The sequence below is a fragment of the Dermochelys coriacea genome, chromosome 6, assembly GCF_009764565.3.
Source record: "Dermochelys coriacea isolate rDerCor1 chromosome 6, rDerCor1.pri.v4, whole genome shotgun sequence".
NCBI classification, from domain to species: Eukaryota; Metazoa; Chordata; order Testudines; family Dermochelyidae; genus Dermochelys; species Dermochelys coriacea.
In genome coordinates this window covers 57601473-57625361 of record NC_050073.1, presented here as the reverse complement: position 1 = coordinate 57625361, position 23889 = coordinate 57601473, and the positions used below count along the sequence as shown (strand labels likewise).

Below are 23889 nucleotides of genomic sequence, written 5' to 3'. Positions count from 1 at the left end.
TGTTAAGCAGCATTGAGGTTTCACATAAGGAACAGGTTTTTAAACATCAGGGACTTTGCTTCCAGAGCACACACACAAAGTGCCAACAGGCAAAAGACTAAAACTACTAACTAATTAGCAACATTATTGCACTGTTCAGAGAAGCAAATGGACACTGCAGGGTTCTGTCTTGCTGCCATGAGCAGTAAGGTGAAATTGAGAAACTGCTGGGCCCGCTCCACCCTTTATGTCCTTTTATGCAAGGGTATGAGGATATCTAGGACACAGGTGGGCCTCAATAGACACTATTGGCTAAAAGAATCCAATCTCATACGCGTGAGTGCATTTGCACCAAGAGTGGAATCCATGTAGCCTCAAAGAAGAACTAGGATTTTACAGACCAGACCAGACCACACCAATTAATCTCCATGGGTCCAGAAAGCCCACAGAATTCAAGATGTGGGTGTACCATGGACTTGTATAGAGGCAATATGGTATTTTATGTCTTATTATTTATCCCTTTCTTAATGATTCCTAACATTCTATTTGCTTTTTTGACTGCTGCTGCACATTCTATGGATGTTTTCAGAGAACTATAAACAATGACTCCAAGATCTCTTTCTTGAGTAGTAATAGTTAATTTAGACCCCATCATTTTATATGAGTAGTTGGGATTATGTTTTCCAATGTGCATTACTTCGCATTTATCAACACCGACTTTCATCTGCCATTTTGTTGCCCAGTCACCCAGTCCTGAGAGATCTCTTTGTAGCTCTTTGCAGTCTGCCTGGGATTTAACTATGTTGAGTAGTTTTGAATCATCTGTAAATTTTGCCACCTCACTGTTTACCCCTTTTTCCAGATTGTTTTATGAATATGTTGAATAGGACTGGTTCCAGTACAGACCCCTAGGGGACACCACTATTTTACTTCTCTCTGTTCTGAAAATTTACCATTTATTCCTACCCTTTGTTTCCTATCTTTTAACCAGTTACAAATCCATGAGAGGACCTTCCCTCCTATCCCATGACAGCTTATTTTGCTTAAGAGCTTTTGGTGAGCTCAAAGGCTTTTTGAAAATCTAAATATCCACTGGATTTCCCCTTGTCCACATGTTTGTTGACCCCCCTCAAAGAATTCTAGTAGATTGGCGAGGTTTGCCAGGTACTGAAGTCAGGCTTACAGGCCTGTAATTGCCGGGATCACCTCTGGAGCCCTTTAAAAAAATTGTCTCACAGTAACTATCCTCCAGTCATTTGGTACAGAAGCTGATTTAAATGATAGGTTACAGACCACAGCTAGTAATTCTGCAATTTCACATTTGAGTTCCTTCAGAACTCTTGGGTGAATACCATCTGATCCTGATGATTTATTACTGCTTAATCAATTTGCTCCAAAACTTCCTCTAATGACACCTTAATCTGGGACAGTTCCTCAGATTGGTCACCTAAAAAGAATGGCTCAAGTTTGGGAATCTCCCTCTCATCCTCAGCCGTGAAGACCGATGCAAAGAATTAATTTAGTTTCTCCGCAATGGCCTTATCATCCTTGAGTGCTCCTTTAGCATCTCGATCATCCAATGGCCCCACTGATCGTTTAATAGGCTTCCTGCTTCTGATGTACTTAATTTTTTTGCTATTACTTTCTGAGTCTTTTGATAGCTGTCCTTCAAATTCTTTTTTGGCCTTCCTAATTATATTTTTACACTTCATTTGCCAGTTTATGCTCCTTTCAATTTTCCTCAAAAGGATTTAACTTCCACTTTTTAAAGGATAAAAAGGATACCTTTTTAAAGCCTCTCACTGCTTCTTTTACTTTTTTGTTTAGCCACAGTGGTACATTTTTGGTTCTCTTACTATGTTTTTTTTAATTTGGGGTATATATTTAAGTTGAGCCTCTATTATGGTGTCTTTAAAAGTTTCCATGCAGTTTGCAGGGATTTCACTTTTTGCACTGTACCTTTTAATTTCTGTTTAATTAACTTCCTAATTTTTGTGTAGTCCCCCTTTCTGAAATTAAATGCTACAGTGTTAGGCTGCTGTGGTGTTTTTCCTGCCACAGGGATGTTACATTTTATTATATTATGGTCACTGTTACCAAGTAGTCCAGGAATATTAACCTCTTAGAGCACATCCTGTGCTTCATTTAGGACTAAATCAAGAATTGCATCTCCTCTTGTGGGTTCCAGGACTAGCTGTTCCAAGAAACAGTCATTTAAGGTGTCAAGAAACTTTATCTCTGCATCGCATCCTAAGGTGACATGTACCCAGTCAAAATGGGGATAGTTGAAAACCCCATTATTTCTGAGTTGTTTTTTTAATAGCCTCTCTAATCTCCCTGAGCATTTCACAGGCACTATCACCATCCTGGTCAAGTGGTCGGTACTATATCCCTACTGCTATATTCTGATTATTAGAGCATGGAATTACTATCCTTAGAGATTCTATGGTACAGCTTGATTCGTTTAAGATTTTTACTTCATTTGATTCTATGCTCTCTTTCACATATAGTGTCACTTCCCCACCAGCATGACCTGTTCTGTCCTTCCGATAGAAGTTTCTGTGATGCCTATTATCAATATCCTCATTTAATACGAGGCACTCTAGTTCACCCATCTTATTATTTAGACTTCTAGCATTTGTATATAAGCACTTTAAAAACTTGTCACTTTTTAGCTGTCTCCCATTACATGATATAAATGAATGGAACTTTTTTTCATTTAAATGTTTCTCATCAGATCCTACCTGTATTTTAATCATCTTCCATCCTCTCCTCCTTACTAGGACAAAGAGAATCTTCTTTGCACCTGTTGGCTTTCTCCCCAGTCCTTAGTTTAAAAACTGCTTTACGACCTTTTTAATTTTAAGAGCCAGCAATCTGGTTCCATTTTGGTTTAGGTGGAGTCCATTCTTCCTGAATAGGTTCCCCTTTCCCAAAAGTTTCCCCAGTTCCTAATAAATCTAAACCCCTCCTCCCTATACCATCATCTTATCCTCGCATTGAGACCCTGCAGTTCTGTCTGTCTAACTGGTCCTGTACATGGAACTGGAAGCATTTCAGAGAATGCTACCATGGAGGTCCTGAACTTTGATCTCTTACCTAGCAGCCTAAATGTGTTGGACTGGTGTTAATGTGGACTTCTCTGTGTTTATTAACAGGCCCAGATCATTGCAGATGGACTGCACCAAATCAAGGCTCCGTTGCACCTGCTCCAGAGACATGCCCTTGATGAGCCAATTGTCGAGATACGAGAAGATCTGGACCCCTCAATGTCTCAGGTAAGCCGCTACCAGTGCCACGCATTTCGTGAACCCATTTTTGGTGCCGATTTTTTAAAACTGTCAGCAAACTGAAAAATAGTTATTTCCCCAGCTCTGCTATTGAAGTATTTACTTTGTATTGGGGTTCCCTGAGCAGCTCTGCTCCTACCTGATCTACTTTTAAAGAAAGAACAAGAAATATAATGGTATGAAAAATCAATAATATGAAAAACACTCAAGCTACTGTTTGAGATAACTGATAGAACTTCATATGCTTCATCATTATTAATGCTATTAGCCTTCATTCATATCCTACACCACCAATTTTACAGTCTTAATGCTGTAGAAATATTTTAAAAGTAAGACTGAAATAAGCCCATTATACAACTTTCCTCGTTTTTCATGCCCATTTCTGAAATTAGAACAAATCGCCTTTAAGAAAGAGTAAAAAAATTCAAGTAGGGGTTTTGTTTACTTTTAAACATCTGAAGATTTTATCTGCCATTCTCATAATTATCAACTTTATGTTTTTGTTATTATTCACTAGATACGAATTTTGCAGCAAATACATTCTGAATGAACATCTGCTATAAGCTGTAAAGATATTAAAGGTATGAGACATTTCTGGATGGAACAGCTCCAGCTGGCATGTTTTATTAGTAACATTTGACACATTTCAAAATCATGTAAACTTTTCTATTTTATGCATATGTCCCATATGTTTACTGTTTATATTTTCTAAACAAACCTCACACAAACCATAATGGTGAGTGATTTAAGGCGGGATTATTAGTTCTTGAGACCTTTGCAGAGATTTTTATTGAAAATATTGAAACGTTCAGGCTATTCAGTATGACATAATTTTAAGGAAGGGTGGATATGCCACGCAACAAAGAAATATATCAGAAACAATGCTTCTCGTATAGACTGTTGGTATAAATCCACACTTAAAATGAGAGTAATATAAAAAACAGTGACCGTCAGGATTTTTCACATGCTACATACACTCAGAAGTTACCTACTACAGGACAGACCCAACAAAGAAAATAACAGAACGCCACTAGCCATCACCTCCAGCCCCAAACTAAAACCTCTCCAACGCATCATCAAGGATCTACAACCTATCCTGAAGGACGACCCATCACTCTCACAGATCTTGGGAGACAGGCCAGTCCTTGCTTACAGATAGCCCCCCAACCTGAAACAAATACTCACCAGCAACCACATACTACACAACAGAACCACTAACCCAGGAACCTATCCTTGCAACAAAGCCCGTTGCCAACTGTGTCCACATATCTATTCAGGGGACACCATCATTGGGCCTAATCACATCAGCCACACTATCTGAGGCTCGTTCACCTGCGCATCTACCAATGTGATATATGCCATCATGTGCCAGCAATGCCCCTCTACTATGTACATTGGCCAAACTAGACAGTCTCTACGTAAAAGAATAAATGGACACAAATCAGATGTCAAGAATTATAACATTCAAAAAGCAGTCAGAGAAAACTTCAATCTCTTTGATCACTCAATTACAGACCTAAAAGTGGCAATTCTTCAACAAAAAACTTTGAATTCAGCAGTCTCTCGTTGCAGTCTGTTTTTGAATTAATTTGCAAACTGGATACAATTAACTTAGGCTTGAATAAAGACTGGGAGTGGATGGGTCATTACACAAAGTAAAACTATTTCCCCATGTTTATTCCCCCCCCCCCCTTCCCTGCTCCTCAGACATTCTAGTCAACTGCTGGAAATGGCCCATCTTAATTATCACTACAAAAGGTTTCCTCCCCCCGCCCCCCCGCCGGTAATAACTCACCTTACCTGATCACTCTCGTTACAGTGTGTAAGGTAACACCCAATGTTTCATGTTCTCTGTTGTATATAAATCTCCCCACTGTATTTTCCACTGAATGCATCTGATGAGGTGAGCTATAGCTCACGAAAGTTTATGCTCAAATAAATTTGTTAGTCTCTAAGGTGCCACAAGTACTCCCTTTCTTTTTGTTAATGACACAGAAACAGACAGCTGTATTTTAATTTAAGATATTTTATGCAGGCCATAAACAGTAATGCTATCACCTTGTAGCAGCAATCAAAGCCTGAGTGGCTGTTTCTTTAAGGCTTGGCCTACAGTATGCGGTTATTTCGGAATTAGCCGAGTTACCTTGAAATAAAACTGATTCCGTCCACACGACCAAACCAGTTTTTTCGATTTAAAGGGCTCTTTACTCCGATTTCTGTACTCCACCTTGGCAAGTGTAGTAGCACTAAAATAGAGATCGCAGTTCCGGGTTACAGGTACTGTGGACGCAATTCGACGATATTGGCCTCCAGGAGCTATCCCAGAATGCTCCCTTGTGACCGCTCTGAACAACCCTCTGAACTCCGATGCACTAGCCAGGTAGGCAGTAAAAGCTCCTGGAACTTTTGAATTTCCTGTTTGGTCAGCATCAGCACAGGTGATCATCAGCACAGTACACCATCACAGGCGACCATGTAGAGACCACCATAACAGGCAACCACGCAGTCCCAGATTCACAGATGAGCTCCAGCATGGTCCGAATGGGAGGTATTGGATGTCATTGTATGTTGGGGAGACGAATCTGTTATGGCATAACTACGTTTCAAAAAAAGGAACGCAAATACATATGCTAAAGTGTCCAGGGCCATGACGAAAAGAGGCTACTCCAGGGACACAGAACAGTGTCGTACAAAAATCAAGGAGCTCAGGCAAGCGTACTAAAAAGCCAGGGAGGTGAACAGGCACTCTGGGTCACAGCCCCATACATGTCGCTTCTACCGTGAGCTGCATGAAATTATGGGGGGTGATGACACCACTACCCACCACTGTCCGTGGACACCTGCAAGGGGGGAGTAGCACGGAGTGAGGATGATGAGTTTTTGGAGGACGAAAAGGAGGAGAAGGAGGACATTGCACAGGCGGCAAGTGCGGAATCTGTTTTCCCCCCAGCCAGGAACTATTCTTAACGCTGGAGCCAATAGCCTGCCCCTACTCCCAAAACATGCTCCCGGACCATGACCCTGGAGAAGGCACTTCTGGTGAGTGAGAGCTTGATCGGAGCCACATGGTGGGGGATGGGGGAAAACCCAGCCGTGCTGGGCTGTTCGCATTTAGTTTAAAGGGCTCATCCCTTCTCAGAGCCTCATTGGAGCCACGCTGGGCTGTTTGCATTTAGTTTAAAGGGCTCATTCCTGCTCAAAGCCTCATCAGAGCCCCGCGGTGTATGTGTGTGTTGGGAGGGGGGCTGGGGGAAGGGTGTTGTGTGAAGCAATCATCCCAGAGAGCCTGCAGGCTGCCTGCAAGCTGAACTCTGTTGCCTGGCTGCATGTGATGGCTTACTCACACCAAAGTGGCAGGCACTTCAGTATAGGAGGCAAAATGACACCTTGTACAGAAAGAATATGTGCTGTGTACTATGAATTGCCTGTTTCACTGAAAAACTGTGTCCCCCTTTGTTCTCTAAAATGTATCTTTTAAAATACTACCCTCCCTTTTTTTCCTCCTACAGCAGGTACAAATGTTTCAATGCAACCCCTATCTACTCCGTCCCAGATGCTGGTCCAGATTAGAAGGCAGAAAAACTGAACTCGGGATGACATGTTTGTCGAGCTCATGCAGTCCTCCCGCACTGATAGGGCCCAGTTGAATGTGTGGAGGCAAACAATTGCAGAGTCACATAAAGCACTACATGAATACAAAGAGAGGAGGGATGCACGCGATGAGAGCAGGCAGGATGCTATGGTCAAGCTCATGGAGGAGCAAACTGACAAGCTCCACTATATGATGGATCTAATGTGGGAAAGGTAGCAAGACGACAGACTGCCGCTGCAGCCCCTGAATAACCACTCTCCCTCCTCCTCAAGTTCCATAGCCTCCTCACCCAGATGCCCAAAAACATGAGGTAGGGGGAGGCTATGGGGACCCACACAGTCAACCCCAGAGGATTGCACAAGCAGCAGAAAGCTGGCATATCCTAAATTTTGATTTGGTTTCTGGACTTGTCCTTCCCTCCTCCTCCACCGCCCTAACCCCGCCCTCCCCATCTAGTTTCTGATTTCTTTCAATGTTTTGTGCAACAAATAATAAAGAACGGTTTTAAAACAATTGTGACTTTATTTCCTTTAATATATATATATATTATAATATATATTATAATATATATATTATATATATAAAGGAAATAATATTATATATATAGGGCGTGGATAATTTTAAGAGAAACAAAACTCTCACACCGTACCCTGGCCAGTCATGAAACTGGCTTTCAAAGCTTATCTGATGTGCAGCGCACCCTGCTGTGCTCTTCTAATCGCCCTGGTGTCTGGCTGTGCGAAACTGGCCATCAGGAGAGTTGCCTCAACCTCCCACTCTGCCATAAATGTCTCCCCCTTACTCTCAAAGATATTGTGGAGCACACAACAAGCAGCAATTACAATTGGAATATTGGTTGTGCTGGTATCTAACCAAATCAGTAAACTGCGCCAGCGCGCTTTCAAACGTCCAAACGCAGATTCTATCACCAGTCTGCACTTGCTCAGCCTATAGTTGAACTGCTCCTTACTACTGTCCAGGGTGCCTGTGTACGGCTTCGTGAGCCATGGCATTAAGGGGTAGGCTGGGTCCCCGAGGATAACTATAGGCATTTCAACATCCCCAACAGTAATTTTCTGCTCTGGGAAGTAAGTCCCTTCCTGCAGCTGTTCAAACAGACCGGAGTTCCTGAAGATGGGAGTGTCATGCACCTTTCCCAGCCATCCTATGTTGATGTCGGTGAAACGTCCCTTGTGATCCAGCAGTGCTTGCAGCACCACTGAAAAGTATCCCTTGCGGTTTATGTACTGGCCGCCCCAGTGTTCCGGGACCAAGACAGGGATATGCGTTCTGAATATCAACCCGCCACAGTTAGGGAATCCGAGAGCATGAAAGCCATCCACAATGGTCTGCACATTTCCCAAAGTCACTATCCTTGATAACAGCTGGTCAATGATTGCTTTGGCTACTTGCAGCACAGCAGCCCCCACAGTAGATTTCCCCCTCCAAACTGATTCCCGACTGACCAGTAGCTGTTGGGCATTGCAAGCTTCCACAGGGCTATGGCCACTCGCTTCTCAATTGTGAGGGCTGCTCTCATTTTGGTGTCTTTGCAGAGAAGGGGACAGCAAGTCACAAAGTTCCATGAAAGCGGCCCTACACATATGAAAGTTTCTCAGCCACTGGGAATCATCCCATACTTGCAACACTATGCGGTTGCATACCAGTCTGTGCTTATTTCCCGGACCCAGAATCAGCGTTCCACAGCATGAACCTGGCCCAACAGTACCATGATCTCCCAATCGCCACATGCCGTGCTCCTAGGAACGTCTGTGTCCATGTCCTCATCAGTATAGTAATCGCACTGTTGTCGCTTCCTCGCCCAGTTTTGCAGGTACTGCACATACTGCTGGATAATGAGCAAGGTATTTACAATGGTCAAACTGCAGCAGAGATCTGATTGGGATCCATGGCTATGGCGCCTGCACGGGTAATCCTGGAAAAAGGGCTCGAAATGTAGGAGAGCCGAGTGGCAGTGGAAGCTGTGCTGTTCAGTTCACGGTAGCCAAACAATGGTGGAAAATGGTTGTCTTCTGTCGCTTTCACAGAGGTGGGAGCCCAGGATAGACAACATGGAGAAGCTCGGAAGCGTGGCAATAGCCAGAGAGTCGACTTGGCGGCGGAAGCTGTGCTGCTCGGTTCACGATGGCCGAGCACAGTTGAGTTGGAGAGGTGGATTCATAGTAGGAGGAGAGCAGCAGTGCACCATCTGCTGAAAGCAGTATGGCGTCTGCATGCCAAAAAGGTGTGAAACGATTGTCTGCCATAGCTTTCTGATGACACACACCCAGAAACACCCGCGAGAATGTTTTTGCCCCATCATACACTGGAAGCTTAACCCAGAATTCCAATGGGCGGTGGGGACTGCGGGAACTGTGGGATAGCTACCCACAGTGCACCACTCTGACATTCGACGCTAGCCTTGGTACTGTGAATACAATCTGCCGAATTCATGCGCTTTAGTGGGGACACAGAAGACCGAAAGTATAAAATAGGTTCCGAAAATCCAAATAGAATAATTTCAAAATAATTTCGTACTGTAGACATACCTCAAGTCACCTCACCCTACCTGAAATGCTCACTGGTGCATAATACTATCCTGGAAAAATGTCAAGATATGTTTCATAGCTGTAATGTTCCCAAGCTGCTAAAAGTTCATGTTTCACCAAACTCAGTATGGCTCTTCAAAGATGGCAAAAATGGTTATCTAGACAGATTCATTGGTCTGTGTAAACCAGAGGATGCAAATACAGTATGTCTCGGCAAAAAACCCCAAAAAACAAAAAAAACAACACCCCCATCACACATTTGGAGGTTATATTCCAGATGTTCTAGTCTTACGGACAGAATGCTCCCCCTTCCCTTTTTTGTCTTAGTTAACAAAACTTATACAATACTAAGCATTCAGTGGAAAAAATATGCTCTCAGTTTCTTTCATCTTTACACAGCTTTAAATTTATAATTTATTAAAAACAAATTCTAGCCAATTCAGAGCTATTTGTGGCAAATTAAAAGGTATGTGAATATCAGTGGCAAAAGCTGATCATGTGTGTAAGATGCAGTGGTAGTCAACATAGTTGCATACAACATACCTGACATATGCCTTCCACGGTCTACTAAATAAATCAAACCACATTTTTACTCTTGGTAACTGTATAGCAGCCAATTCACACATGGAGGAGTAAAACAGATTCTGTTTTGCCTCATCCATAAAAAATAATTGCCAGTTTAATTCTCATTGCAGAATCTATAGTACTGACTATGATGTCAGAGGCTGAAACACCACAGATAGACTTTCAAATCCAGGTTGAATTTACAGTGGTGGCAGCTAGAGAATTTGTATTTTGATTTGTAAAATGGGCAAAATGACTGTGTATGAGACTATAAGGATTAGGAAATTGAATGAGTCAGTCTTTCTCTCTCTTGAGTGTATTGTGACATTTCCCATTCAGGCTGCCTAAATTTGTCCCAGTGGTGGCAGTGACTAAGGGTTTGTCTACATGAATAATTAGTTCATGACAAGCCAGAGTGTGAATCTACCCTGAGCTAGCCGGCCTGGACTAACTATCCCTGTGGACTCTGCTGATGCGCATTAACAGTTTGTTAATGTGTTTTGACCTAGTTCAGTTTCTTTTATTACTGAGTTTGGTAAGATTCTCTGAGCTTCTGTATATCACTGAACAGTTAAGTGTACAGTACTATAGGGTATTTTGTGAATTGAGCGAAAGATATTTGAGTCAGAACAGAATTAACAATGTATATATTCAGCTACTGATCAAAGAGTTTTACATTTCAAAAGTACAAAAACATGCTCCATGCCCCAGCAGTTAAAATTGAGCCATTGGAGGCAGTAGTCTAAATTGTCTTCTGGCAGAACTTCCAGTGAAGCCAATGGAGTGTTGGCCGTTTGAGATCCCCTGTATATGGAAATCCTATGGAGTTGGATTATTATGCTAGATACAAATCTACTACCTTTACCTCCTCTGCATTAGTAAACACATTTTAATGGGGAAAACCTGAGAGAATGCTACAAAGGACAGGACGAAGAACATATGCCATATATATTGGGCTCTAGAAGATCTCTTGGATATGAACTCAATTCCTGTTCTGCATTTGGGCAAACCTCACCTACACACACAGAATAATCCTCCTATCGTAGTTTCCCTTCCCCTTGACATCTGTCCTGGGGTTTTTACACAAGAGAGGGCAATCTGACTTATAGTTAATGATACTGATCCTTCAGCCACATCACCAGCTGATTATCATCGCTATCCTAGAAATCAGAAATGAAAAGACCATTCAAATAAAATCTATACCATTGTCCGGGGGCAGTGCAGGATTATTCCCTACAGTATATTTTAAGGTATTTTATTCATCCTAGATGTCCGAGTTGTGGATCTTCTGTCTCATTAAGGAGTAGGGAACTAATTTAAATGACACTGACTCTTTGTCCCAAAACAAAACACAAACTTTTTGAAGATTATAAAAGCTGATTAGGTGTATTATTGTTTCTTCTTTTTCATATACCTCTTTATTGTTCCTATGGAATTTCCAGTCCTAATAGAAACATTAAGTACCAGAAATATTGCAAGAAAGCTTGTTCTTATTAGTTTTCCAGCCCAATTAATCTTGGCCCAAAAAGTCCAGAATATTCTGATATGCATTATTTGACTTTCATCCTGATCATTCCAAAGTACTCAGATCTTGTTCACTGTGTCAGGCACCAAACTCCTAAAGAATTTTGGGGGAAACCCCCCTAAATTTAAAAGAAAACTGTTCCAATGGGCATATATCATGCTATTTTACACCAGTTCATGCAGCTTTTAAGCTCCCTCTAGCAGATGGTTTCTAGGAAAACACCGTTTTCAGAAGAGCTGAGCACTCTCGTCTTATGATTCAAGCTATATAATGCAAATATGGATGGGTAGTCAGAAAAGTTCAGGATTCTTAACACACATGATGTAATGTATTATTGGTACTTCCAACTGGCGTCTATAACACTCAGAGGTATTCATCTCATCTCAACAGATGGCTTGTTTAGCTGAACAGTTGTAGCTGTATACTTTAAACAGAATGCCTCTGCAACAGAATGGCTTATGTGACAACAGAGTAGTCTACTACAGCTATTTTGGTGGGTGGGAATGATTTAGTGCTTTTTATATGCAAAATTTAAAAAATTCTGCCACTATTCCCCATTATGCTCCCCATCCTTTTCTTGCCCCTTTCAGGTCCCTGACCATTATGTCTCCCTGTCAGCCATTGTCCATCTCTCCATTGGCCTATGTTCTGTGTCCCACACCACTCTCCTGCTGGGGAAGCACTGAAGCAGCTAGCTGCTGTTATTATTTGTACTACAGTAGTGTCTAGAGACCCCACTTGAAATCAGGACAGTATAATGCAGGGCACTGTATATACACATAAGAGACAGTCCCTGTCCTAAAGTGCTTACATTGTAAATACACAAAACAGATAAAGGGCAAGAAGGAAAATGGAGGCACAGAGAGGTGAAGTGTAGCCAACCGGACTGTCAGTAGTCAGACCTGGTAGTTGAAACGAACGTCCAGGAACAAGCCAAGGTTCAGTACCAGAGGGATAGAAACCAAATGTCAGACCCAGAGAGTAAAAGCCCAGTTGAAAAGGGACCCCGGCAGCTCCAGTCAGCACCACTGGCTGGACCATTAAAAGTCCGGTTGGCAGGTCTCCCAGAAGTGGTGACCTGTCCCTTGGCTCATAGGTGTAGGGGCAGCCACGGGGGCTACATGCCACGGCCACTGGGAGCTGTGGGGGCAGCGTCTGCAGGCAGAGGCAGCATGCAGAGTTGTCCGGCCGCCCCATGCCTAGGAGCCAAGGGACATGTCACCACTTCCGGGGAGCCCCCGGAGGTAAGCCCTGCCTGGAGCCCTCTCCCCACACCCCCTTCCACACCCCAACCCCCTACCCAAGCCCTGAGCCCCCTCCCACATCCAAACTCCCTCCCAGAGCCCATACACCACATCTCCTCCTACCTCCTTGTCCCAACCTTGAGCCTCCTTCTGCACCCAAACTCCCTTCCGGAAGGTCCCCCCGCCGCACCACAAACACCTGCCCCAGCCCGGAGCCCCCTCCTGCACCCTGAACCCCTCATTTCTGGCCCCACCCTGGAACCCATAACCCCCATCCCAGAACCTGTATCACCTCCCACACCCCAACCCCCCCAGTCTGGAGCCCCCTCCCACATCCTGAACCCCTAATTTCTGGCCCTATCCTGGAGCCTGCATCCACAGCCAGAGCCCTTACCTTCTCCCCCTACCCTAACCCTCTCCCCCAGCCCAGTGAAAATGAGTGAGTGCGGGTAGGGGAGAGGGAGCGACAGAGGGAAGGGGGATGGAGTGAGCAGGGGCGGGACAAGGGTGTTCGGTTTTGTGTGATTTGAAAGTTGGCAAGAGGCAGAGCTAAGGATCAGTAGTGGAGAGATAGAAGCCAAATGCCAGAGCCAGAGGATCAACCAGAGTCATAAACCAGAGGTGAAGTCAGGGATTGAAGCCAGAAGCCAGTGGGGAACAGGAGCTGAAGCAGAGCTAGAGCAGGGACTGGAAGGAGGCTGGAACAGAGCAGGAGCAGGGACTGGAACAAGGGCAAGTCCAACCGTAGGCAAAGTACACCTTGAGCCACCGCTGATCTGCTGAGGGAACCAGACTTATAAGCAGGTCTGATAAACCAGCAGCCAATCAGGGACTGTGGCTACTCTGTCAGTTCCAAGGCAGTGCAGCTGGGCTCATAAAATTTTTTAGAAGCAAAGTTAATCAGACACCAGACCAGCAGCTGGTCCTAGCTGGTCGGGCCCCTGACATGAAGTGACTTGCCCATGTTGCCACAAGAGGTCAGTGGCTAAGTCACGCTGTACTTTTAAGAAACAATCTGGTGTCCTAGCTACTATCCTCTTCCAAAGTCTACTCTCCAGTTCTGGCTGTCTTCTCTCCCATGCTAGCTTGGGATCAACTGGGGGAAAACTGTGAGAACAAGAGACAAGCAGCCTGGCTGCATGAAATCTGGTCACATAGCAACCCTCAGGGACCAAGAGGAAGAACTGCAGGGTAATCACTGCTGTCGTTCAGTAGGCCTGCTGGATGTATGAGAATGCAAGAATGCATGACAGAGCTGAACAACCTCCATGATTCTATGAGGGACTTCCCATGCAATTAGCACTGAGCTCTGGCGCCAAAGCAAGACTCATGAAGCCATTTCCTTAAAAACAATTTAAATAAAATTTTAGTTTTTGCAACTCCAGTATTTACACTGCAGGAAGGCAAAAATAATATGATAAACTATACAAATAGAGAGAGTAGAGAGGGAGGAGAGGCATTCTGAAGTGCTACGATTCATAAACAGTTTCACAAGTTGAAACTTTTTTTTCTAAACAGAAATTTGTCTACACGGTGTTTGACAATTTGTAGGAAGATTTCAAGGTGACAATCAGAAGTAACTGAGATCTGAATTTTGGAAAATTAGTTGTTGTAATGGAAATACTGGCAGAGCCTTAACTCTAGGAACACATAATTCAATAACTTCTAGATACCAACTCAACAGGGTAGTTGAATGACTGGATGACCATTCCTCACATTCAAGATCACTGGATATGATATTGCATACACAGCTGAGCAACATAACTACATTAGACTGGGAGTTTGCACAGTCTAGCTACACTCACTTCGCATTTATATTGTAATTGTCAAAACTCTTGAAGATTATATTAATTGAGATTAGTGTCAAGATTCCTTATTTTATTTTGTTGTCTGTTGTAGTTTTTATTATTTACAAAATAGGCAAATGAAAGCAATATTCACCTTTTAAAGTCAGTCCCAGTCTGTTTTGCAATTGAACCCTCACAAAAGCATGCCAAATTTTTTATATGCAAGTTAATGGTATTTTTAAACGAGGGGCTGGGAGAAAGCCAAAAGATGCAGAAGAGCACAGGCATCAGACAGAGACATCCTGTAGAAGAGGATTTATTATAGAGGATACTCTTTATCCTAGTAAAGAGGAGAGGATAAAAGTTGATAAAGTACAGGTAGGAACTGAAGAGAAATAGTCAAACAGAAAAGAGTTCCATTCAATTACATCACATGAAGACAGTCAACTAAATACTGGCAAATTTTATGAGTGATTGTATACAAATGCTAGAAGTCTAAATACTAAGATGGGTGAACTTGAGTGCCTGGTATTAAATGATGATACTGATATAATAGGCATCACAGAAAATTGGTGGAATGATGATATTCAATGGGACACTAAGACTAGGGTTTCAGAGTAGCAGACGTGTTAGTCTGTATTCGCAAAAAGAAAAGGAGTACTTGTGGTACCTTAGAGACTAACAAATTTATTTGAGCATAAGCTTTCGTGAGCTACAGTTCACTTCATCAGATGCATTCAGTGGAAAATACAGTGGGGAGATTTATATACACACACAGAGAACATGGAACAATGGGTTTTATCATACACACTGTAAGGAGAGTGATCACTTAAGATGAGCTATTACCAACAGGAAGGGAGGGGGGAAGAAAACCTTTTGTGGTGATAATCAAGGTGGGCCATTTCCATTAGTTGACAAGAAGTCTGAAGAACAGCGGGGGGGCGGGAATAAACATGGGGAAATAGTGGCTAGGGGTCTATTATTGGAGTGGGTGGATGAGGTTCTATGACCTGCAATGTGCAGGAGGTCAGACTGGATGATCATGATAGTCTCTTCTGACCTTAAAGCCTATGAGTCTAAAAGTATAATTAGGCAGGCCAAAAAATAATTTGAAAAGCAACTAGCAAAAGGCCCAAACACTAACAGCAATTTTAAAAAATACATCAGCAGCAGAAAGCTCCTAATCGATCAGCTGTGCCACTGGACGATCGAGGTACTAAAGGAGCACTCAAGGAAGAAATGTCGTTGCGAGAAGCTAAACGAATTATTTCATAGAATCATAGACTTTAAGGTCAGAAGGTACCATTATGATCATCTAGTCTGACCTCCTGCACAACACAGGCCACAGAATCTCACCCACGCACTCCCGTAACAAACCCCTAACTTATGCCTGAGCTACCGAAGTCTTCAAATCGTTGTTTAAAGACTTCAAAGTGCAGAGAATCCTCCAGCAAGTGACCCATTCCCCACGCTGCAGAGGAAGGCGAAAAACCCCCTAGGGCCTCTGCCAATCTCCCCTGGAGGAAAATTCCTTCCCAACTCCAAATATGTCAATCAGCTAAACCCTTAGCATGGAGGCAAGATGCACCAGCCAGACACCCAGGAAAGAATTCTCTGTAGTAACTCAGATCCCACCCCATCTAACATCCCATCACAGGCCATTGGGCATATCTACCGCTAATAGTTGAAGATCAATTAATTGCCAAAATTAGGCTATCCCATCATATCATCCCCTCCATAAACTTATCAAGCTTAGTCTTGAAGCCAGATATGTCTTTTGCCCCCACTGCTTCCCTTGGAAGGCTGTTCCAGAACTTCACTACTCTGATGGTTAGAAACCTTCATCTAATTTCAAATCTAAACTTCCTGATGGCCAGTTTATATCCATTTGTTCTTGTGTCCACATTGGTACTGAGCTTAAATAATTCTTCTCCCTCCGTGGTATTCATCTCTCTGATATATTTATAGAGAACAATCATATCTCCTCTCAGCCTTCTTTTGGTTAGGCTAAACAAGCCAAGCTCCTTGAGTCTCCTTTCATAAGACAAGTTTTCCATTCCTCAGATCATCCCAGTAGCCCTTCTCTTTACTTGTTCCAGTTTGAATTCATCTTTCTTAAACATGGGAGACCAGAACTGCACACAATATTCCAGATGCAGTCTCACATGAGATGTGGTATCATAACAATACTAACACCTCCTTATCTCTACTGGAAATACCTTGCCTGATGCGTCCCAAGACCGCATTAGCTTCTTTCACGGCCATATCACATTGGCGGGTCAGAGTCATCCTGTGATCAACCAATACTCCGAGGTCCTTCTCCTCCTCTGTTACTTCCAAGTGATGCATCCCCGGTTTATAACAAAAATTCTTGTTAATCCCTAAATGCATCACCTTCCACTTTTCACTATTAAATTTTATCCTATTACTATTACTCCAGTTTATAAGGTCATCCAGATCTTCCTGTATGATATCCCGGTCCCTCTCTGTCTTGGCTTTACCTCCCAGCTTTGTATCATCAGCAAATTTTATTAGCACACTCCCGCTTTTTGCGCTAAGGTCAGTAATATAAAGATTAAATAAGATTGGTCCCAAAACTGATCCCTGAGGAACTCCACTAGTAACCTCCTTCCAGCCTGACAATTCACCTTTCAGTGTGACCCATTGTAGTCTCCCCTTTAATCTCTTCCTTATCCACCTTTCAATTTTCATATTGATCCCCATCTTTTCCAATTTAACTAATCATTCCCCATGTGGCACGGTATCAAATACCTTACTGAAATCTAGGGAAATTAGATCCACTGCGTTTCCTTTGTCTAAAAAATCTGTTACTTTCTCAAAGAAGGAGATCAGGTTGGTTTGGCACGATCTACCTTTTGTAAAACCATGTTGTATTTTGTCCCAGTTACCATTGACCTCAATGTCCTTAACTACTTTCTCCTTCAAAATTTTTTCCAAGACCTTGCATACTACAGATGTCAAACTAACAGGCCTGTAGTTACCTGGATCGCTTTTTCCCCCTTTCTTAAAAATATGAACTATGTTAGCAATTCTCCAGCCATATGATACAACCCTTGAGTTTACAGATTCATTAAAAAATTTTGCTAATGGGCTTGCAATTTCATGTGCCACTTCCTTTAATATTCTTGGATAAAGATTTTCTCGGCCCCCCAATTTAGTCCCATTAAACTGTTTGAGTTTGGCTTCTACCTCAGAAATGGTAATATCTACTTCCATATTCTCCTTCCCATTTGTCATCCTATCATTATCCTTAAGCTCCTCATTAGCTTCATTAAAGACTGAGGCAAAGTATTTGTTTAGATATTGGGCTATGCCTAGATTATCCTTGACCTCCACTCCATCCTCAGTGTTTAGCAGTCCCACTTCTTCTTTCTTTGTTTTCTTCTTATTTATATGGCTATAGAACCTTTTATTATTGGTTGTAATTCCCTTTGCAAGGTCCAACTCTACATGGTGTGACAAAGCTCTGTCCTTGTCTCCATGGGTCCAGCATTTCCTGGCGGATTTCACGAGCCTCAGAGGCTCACTGTGACCCTCCATGTAACCCTTCTATCTCTAGAGACAAGGGTCACAGTCTACTGAGCCATTTTCATCATAAGCCAGTGAGGGAGGTGAGGAGAAAGAAGCTTTCCTCCCTCGCACAGTCTCTGTTGTCTCCCAGTCTCAGTGATTAATCGGGGGGTGAGGGCAAAGGGGGGAGCCTGGGCCCACCCTCTACTCCGGGCTCCAGCCTAGGGACCCTAGTAGTATCAGCTATGGTAGCTGACCTTTAAGAAACATGACACATACAATTCCCTGGGCTACTTCCCCACAGCAATCCCCACTTCCTCAAGGTCCTCTTCACCCTTACCTCAGGGCCTCCTTCCTTGTGCCTGATATGGTGTGTACTGCTCAGTCTCTCCAACAGCGCAACTTCCTCCCACAGGTCCTGACATCCACACCCACCTGACTAACTGGAAGGCTTTTAATTAGTTTCAGCCAGCTCTTGATTGGCTTGAGGTGTCCCAATCAACCTAGCATTCTCCCTGCCTTCTGGAAAGTGTCTTAATTGACCTGGAGCAGCTGCCATTTAACTTATCCTGGTACCAGGGATTTCTGATTTCTACATGTTCTGACCTCAGTAAGGTAGCTTTCCTTGATAATCCCTCCCAATTTCCACTCCTTGTGGGCTTTCTGCTTTTTCTTAATCATCTCTCTGAGATGCTTGCTCATCCAGCTTGGTCTACAACCTGCCTATGAATTTTTTCCCCTATCTTGGGATGCAGGCTTCTGATAGTTTCTGCAACTTTGACTTGAAGTAATTCCAGGCCTCCTCCACCTTTATATCCACAAGTTCTTCAGTCCAGTGCACTTCCCTAACTAATTTCCTTAATTTTTTAAACTTAGCCCTTTTGAAATAAAAAATCCTAGTTACAGATCTATTATTTTTTATCCTTCCATTTAGTTTGAACTGAATTAGCTCATTATTGCTTGAACCAAGGTCGTCCCCTACAACCATTTCTTCTATGAGGTCCTCACTACTCACCAAAACCAAATCTAAAATGGCATCCCCTCTTGTTGGTTCAGCAACTACTTGGTGAAGGAATCTTCAGCTATCGCATCCAGGAAAATCTGAGCCCTATTATTATTATTATTACTAGCATTTGTCCTCCAGTCTATATCTGGGAAGTTAAAGTTTCCCATGATCACACAATTCCCATTAGTATTTACTTCATTAAAAACATTAAAGAGGTCTCTATCCATATCCAAATCTGATCCTGGCAGTCCAAGCACTATTCCAGGGGAGGCTCAAGTAGCTTTCTTCCCCCAATTTGATTTTTGCCGAGACAGACTCTGTCTTATCCATTCCATCACTTCTTATTTCTTTACAGGTTTCAGAGTAGCACATTAGTGTACAAACATCTTAATTTTTGCTGTTTGGCCTCGCTCACATTCTTTACCCCATTAGGCACAGACACTCTACTACCAGTATCACCTATTAGACTGGTATGTACACTACCTTTTCTCCTTATGTCCATTCTCCTACCCATGGCTGTATCCTCTCTTATTTCGTTTTCTTCCCTCTCAATGTTAAACTCTGGCGTGGAGATTACCTGGATGTCTCCCAACCATCTCCCCCATATTCCTAGTTTAAAGCTCTCTTAATCAGCTGTGCCAGCCTCAATCCTAGAAGTCTAGTTCCCTCCTTACTCAGGTGAAGTCCATCCCAAGAGAACAGTCCTCTGTCCATGAATGCTTCCCAGCGGCCATACATCCCAAAGCCCTCCTTATAGCACCAGTGCTTGAGCCATCTCTTGAGCATCATAATCTTGTCACACTTTGTTGCCTTTCTCTAGGAACAGGCAGAATCCCACTGAAGATCACCTGAGCCTTGATTTCCTTAAGCATCTTCCCCAGCCTGGCATAGTCTCCCTTGATACATTCCAGCGAGAATCTAGCTGTATCATTTGCTCCCACATGAAGGACAATCAGTGGATTCTTTCCTGCTCCCGTTAGGATCCTCTTCAGCCTCAGGTCCACATCCCGTATCTTAGCACCCGGCAGACAGCACACCCTTCTGTTCTCTGGATCAGCTCTTGTTACAGGCCTGTCTATTGTTCTCAGTAAGGAGTCCCCAATCATGTAGACCTGCCTTTTCCTGGTGATGTTGTGCTTCTCCTGTCTACCCCTTGTTCCCTCTGGCTGCAAGTCCTCTCGATTCCTATTGTCCCTTGCAATCCATCCCGTATCCTCCTGGGGCTCATATTTGGTGTTATCTCCATTGACGCTTGCCCTGTTCCTATAGGACTAGCTGCTTTTCTCTTCTTCCTTGCCCTCTCACCTTCAGTGACCACCTGCTGCCCCTTCTTAATTTTCTAACTCCACAAAATCTGTTCCTGAGCTCTGTTTCTCCTTTACTAGCTATCTTCTTCTCCGCCTGGTTCTCTTAGTCACATGCTTCCATGTGCTCTGCTAACAACTTTCCTCACTCAGCAGTATCCCCTCAGAGTTCTTTGGTCCTGCTTCCAGCTGCAAGTCTGAGCTTTTCCCTTCAGCCTCCACCTGTCTTTCCTCCGTCATCCACTCAAACCCCCTTCTAAATTCAACCAGAGTTTCCACCTGCATCTCCAAGCCTCAGATCTTTTCTTCCATCAACTCTATCAGGCAGCACTTCATGCAGACAAAACTCTTTTCAGGCACCCCCTCCAGGTTCATGTACATGACACAGCTTCTACATCTAGTCATCTTCATTGTGTCTTCCACTACTTGGGTCACTACCACTGCTGCCTCTGTATCTGTCATAGCCTTCTCACCTAAGTCCTATTAGTCTGAGAAACACAAACCAAACCAAAACACCACAACCTACAGCAAAACAAATCCCTAATGAGCACTAAAACACAGCCAGACCACCACACATTCCCTTCACTAGCCTGTCTGTTCCTTTGTCTGGCTCTCTTAGTCTTTTCCCCACCAAACTCCCCTTACAAACTAATCTCTCCCAGCACACTGCCCCTACCAGCCTCTGTAAATACCAATGCAAATACAAATACCTTCTCCTCCAACAGAACTCCCACTCAAACACCCATTTACAGCTCTGTTTGCTGGCTCCTGTGCTGCTGCAGCTGTTTGTGCATCAGTCTTCACCGAAGAGGATGTGAGGGAGATTCCCACACCCGAGGCATTCTTTTTACTTGACAAATCTGAGAGACTGTCCCAGACTGAGATGTTAATAAAGAAGGTTTTGGAACAAATGGATAAGTTAAACAGTAATAAGTCACCAGGACCAGATGGTCTTCACCAGTGTTCCCTCTAATTTTTTCCATCCATGTGCGGAATAAATTTTATGTGCACTGAGGTATATGCAGCTGTGCACCGTCAGTAGAAACAAAACACCTAGTTATAATATATATTTTTAAAAAGTTACCATAGGGATAATTACTCCAGGTGAGGCATTTTAGAACTCACAACTGAAAGAATTAAATTTAAGTGTAAGAGAGAAATAAAAATTATGAAATGCATAGACCAGTCAAAGAACTAAAATAACAGTTCTATTCTTTGAAAGAATAGAATTACAGAGAATATATGTGCATTACAGGAAGAACCAAGAAGTAACAACAACAATAATACAAGTATGTGTTGGGAGGTGAGTGTGAAAGACTTGTGTGTGCATGTGAGTGAGAGACACCCACAAATAGTGTGTGAGCTGGCTGCTGGGGAAGTTTCTGAGAGATGCCATGTGCCGTCTCTTTAAGGCACTCTCTCACTGGGGAGAGAAGGCTGGTTCAGACCTGAGAAGCTCTCTCCTGCTCCGAGTCCTGAGCCAGGCTGTCTCCTCCCCCCTGCTCTGTGGAGATGGGATACAGGGGCGGAGAAAGGGGGACACCCAGACATCAGCACCTCCCTCCTTCCCCCCGCTCTGCACAGCCAGCAGGAGGGTCTCAGGAGCAGCTGAAGGAGCAACATGGCTGCAAAGTGGGGTGGCGTGTTGGGCACCTGACCACACACTGCTGGCTGTGCGCGGCTCTGCTAATCAAGTACATGGCACTTGAATCACTGGGTGGCTGCCCAACCGTGCAGTTTAGAGGGAACACAGGTCTTCATCCAAGAGTTATGAAGGAACTCAAATGTGAAACTGCAGAACTACTAACTGTGGTACGTAATGTACTGCTTAAATCAGCCTCTGTACCATATGACTGGAGGGTGGCTAATGTTACTGCTATTTTTTAAAAAGGCTCCAGAGGCAAACCCTGGTAATTACAGGCCAGTAAGCCTAATTTCAGTACCAAGCAAATTGGTTGAAACTATAGTAAAAACAGAATTATCAAACAAATACATGAACACAATATGTTGGCCAAGAGTCAATATGGCTTTTATAAAGGGAAATCATGATTCACCAATCTATTAGAATTCTCTGGGAGTATTAACAATAAGGACAATGTGGACAAGGTTGAACACATTTCTCTAGAGTGGTACAAACTCAGAAAGAGAGCAAGTCCTTCAGCCTTCTTCCAGGAGGGATGGGCTCCCTAGCCAGCAGATCATTTTTGCTTGCAAGAGTGATTGGACCACCCTGGTGGTATTTGGAAAGAAGTTTCTTGCCATGAAGGAGTGAAAGTGCAGAAAGTACTGATTCTGGTGCAGTTGAAAGTTTTGTAGAGCCATAAAGTTTAAGGCCAGAAGGAACCACTAGATCATCTAGTTTGACCTCTTGTAAATCACAGGCCACCAACATCACCAAACACCCCCTACACTAAACCCAACATTGGAAAGGAGACTAAAATAAATGAGACCCACCGAAGACTAGATCATTATGTGCCACAGGAAGAGAACAAGAGGGACCCAAGGTGCACCAGTGCTCAAGTCCCCTGCAATGGCAGGGAAATGATTAAATGAGATATACCCAGATAACCCCGGTAAATGCTGCAGAGGAAAGTGAAACCCCCCCACCCCCGCCAGGTTATTGTCAATCTGACCTACAATTAAAGTCCTTGAAGATCACTCTAGAGCAGTGGTCCCCAACCTTTCTTGTGGGAATAGCATATTGCTATTCCCAGAAGACTGTGGCGGGCGCAAGACACCCCACCGCGAAATGCCGCCGAGAAATGGCAACGCTTCTCGGCAGCATTTCGGTGGCGGGGTGTCCTGCGGGCGCACAAAAATGCCCCGGCGGGTGCCATGGCGCCCATGGGCACTGCGTTGGGGACCCCTGCTTTAGAGTCTCTGGAAGAAGAATGGTTGGGTCTGAGGAATCTTTTAAAGCCTTCTTGAAAGGTGCTCTAAACAGCTTTACCCCACTGAAAGTTGCTCCTAAAAGGGGTGGCAGTGTCCAAGGCTCTACACCAGTTATTGCACTTGGCTAAGGTATTGCTGAGGAGGGATGTGGCAGAAAACTTTATAATGTCACAAGTGATGTCGTACAAGAAAGCTAATGACAATACGATATATTTTGCCTTCTTATTCAAATCTCTGTCCAGAACCTTGCACAACGTCTTCAGTTTCTAGTGTAACAATAAGCAAATGATAGACAGCAGCTCAAGCTGAGACATCAGAAGACATAGTTGCTTGCAAGGTGACAGAGGAAGATTTGAATCCTCTTTTTAGAGAGCTCTCAATTTTCTGGTCCACAAATGTCTTGGAAGCTTGTCCCAATAACTAAAAAAATATAGTATTTATATCACTTAGGTTCAATTATGCAAAATCAAGAAATATACACAATGCAGAAAAAAATCAGAGTTTAGGTAAAACCACAATTAGGGGAAATATGGTGAAGAGTGGGACATACAACACATCCTCCATGGTGTGTGTAGGATATAGGAACACTAACAATATCCAATGTAGTTTAACTACAAATAGGCTGC

General features: G+C 43.4%; 1 protein-coding gene and 1 long non-coding RNA gene across 24 annotated transcripts in view; both read right to left on the bottom strand.

Moving 5' to 3' along the window:
- The window catches only part of GPHN (gephyrin), a 544780-nt gene that overhangs the window by 325400 nt on the left and 195491 nt on the right, over positions 1 to 23889 (bottom strand). The gene's annotated exons all lie outside the window — the stretch shown is intronic.
- LOC122460797 lies at positions 9234 to 19390 on the bottom strand. The gene is made up of 3 exons (XR_006282306.1): positions 19380 to 19390; positions 18396 to 18401; positions 9234 to 9410 (listed from the first exon to the last, which is right to left on the bottom strand). It is a non-coding gene; the product is annotated as an uncharacterized LOC122460797 (long non-coding RNA).